This window comes from Hevea brasiliensis, chromosome 12, assembly GCF_030052815.1.
Source record: "Hevea brasiliensis isolate MT/VB/25A 57/8 chromosome 12, ASM3005281v1, whole genome shotgun sequence".
Taxonomy (NCBI): Eukaryota; Viridiplantae; Streptophyta; class Magnoliopsida; order Malpighiales; family Euphorbiaceae; genus Hevea; species Hevea brasiliensis.
Window position 1 is genome coordinate 75,168,621 of NC_079504.1, and position 2,013 is coordinate 75,170,633.

The following is a 2,013-nucleotide window of genomic DNA, read 5'->3' on the forward strand; positions in this document are numbered from 1 at the left end:
TTAAATAAATGTCTATTGAAGTATAAATTCCATTAGAAATATCAAAGAAAAATTAATTAATTAGTACAAAGAAAAACGAGAAATCAAGAAAATGACAAAAATCGGTGTTACCGAAAAATCAGGAATATAACTCGAAGTGGGGCATTTTGGTCATTTGACACCTAGAGTTGACTTTTGACCTAAATGTCCATGAAAATAAAGTAGTGTTAAAGTTTAGAAATTACATGAAAATTTAAAGTTGGAATGAAATATAATAAACGAGAATTATGGGGTATAATGTGAATAATTAAAAGTTTAACATTACCTTATTATTTAATTGAGTTAGTGGACCATTATGCACCATATAAAAGCCAAAAGTGGACAGAATTTTCCACTATCTTCATTCATCTTCTTCACCTCTCAAGTTGCAGAATTTAAATTCCTCTCAAATCTCCATTGAAACACCTTCATGCAAGCTTTAATCTCACTCAATCTCACCATGATTTCCACTAATCCTTTCACAAGAAATTGTCCACACATCATGGGAAAGCTATAGCCAGCAAGAAAAGGAGCTTTGGTGAAGGTTGAGAAGTGGTCAACTAAAGGTAAATGCTTATTTCTTTAACTTACTTTATTAAAGTTTGTGTTGAGGTTATGGGGAGTATTTTGGGTGAAGAAATTTGAAGAATTATTGAGTTATTGGACTGCCCAATTTTAGGCAGCCATGAGAGCCTATATTACTTGAGTATTCTGCCCAATTTACTTTGTTAGAATTGTGTTGAATAAATATAGAAGTGCCAAGAATGAATATTGAAGTATTGGGAGGAGGAGGATTGCTAAATTGAAAGTGTAAATTCTCTTATGCAGGTTGTGATTGTTGGCAGTGTATAAATTAGGTTATAAGTGTAAAGTTGTGGCTCCAATTGATATGAGGCCAATTGGAGGTAAAACTAGACTCAATATAGACCAACTTTCATGAAGAGATCTTGTCCAAATTCTGCCTAGAAGTGACCTAAAAGAATGACCAAATCCGGAATAGGTAAGTGCAGGCCTGAAAATTGACCATTTGGGCAGCAGTTAGTTTTTAGGTCATAACTCACTCAAAACAGGTCCAATTGACCTGAAATTTTAACCATGAATAGTTAAGACCCATATCTACAAGTCTTATGAAGACACCAAAGCCCAGAAATGACCATAAGTAAGTCAAAAAGCTTGCACAAGTTCGGGTCCAAAAACTGGCCGAACCTAAAATGACCTAAAATGACCTAAAGTGACCAATTTTAGTGCAAGTTAACCAGCAATAGTAAAATGACCATAACTTGGTCTACATAATTCAGAATGACCTGAAATTTTGCCCCGCGTTCCATAAGACATAGATCTACAAGTTTGTAGTTTTGATCAAAACCCGAAAACCGACGGAACTAGGTCGTCCTGCTAGGTCAAACTAGTATCCCGGAATCTAGCAAATTGCAAGAAAATGCAAGATACATAGAAAATGAATTTGGTAACATGTACCAACCCTAAAAGACTATTGAATGTGACATATTAGTGACATTAAAACCGAATTTACCTAGAACGCATCGAGGCTCGACATATTAGGTTGACTAAGGAAATAATAAAATTCGACAAATTAATTATTGAACCTTATTCTTAGAGACAGTTTAAATGAGTACTGAAACACTTCAAATTGTGTTTCTCAGTTAGCAAAGACTCAGGGAAGGGGAAGGAAACACTGAGTCAGAGCCAAGAAACAGTTATCAGAGGTTTGTGCACAGCTAGTTTTTAACTGATTTTGTTTTGAATATTTCATATGATTAAATGACATATTTTCTTATGTATTATGTTTAACAAGCATTGGATTTAATTCGATGATTATTGAAATTGTTATAGTATGTATGAATTTAGCTTTGTGAAATGGTATTTCCACAAGTATTAAGCATTGTTATGGATTGAATAAATTATGTTTTGGAAAATTGTGATAGAACATGTTTTGAATTATGATGATAATTTTCATGGAAAAATGCAAATTTATGA

General features: G+C 33.2%; 1 long non-coding RNA gene across 1 annotated transcript; it reads left to right on the forward strand.

Annotated features, from left to right (window-relative positions):
- The first annotated feature begins 243 nt into the window (after positions 1–243).
- Positions 244–1,744, forward strand: LOC131171270 (uncharacterized). Its single transcript, XR_009141836.1, has 2 exons — positions 244–584; positions 1,680–1,744. It is a non-coding gene; the product is annotated as an uncharacterized LOC131171270 (long non-coding RNA).
- Positions 1,745–2,013: the final 269 nt, after the last annotated feature.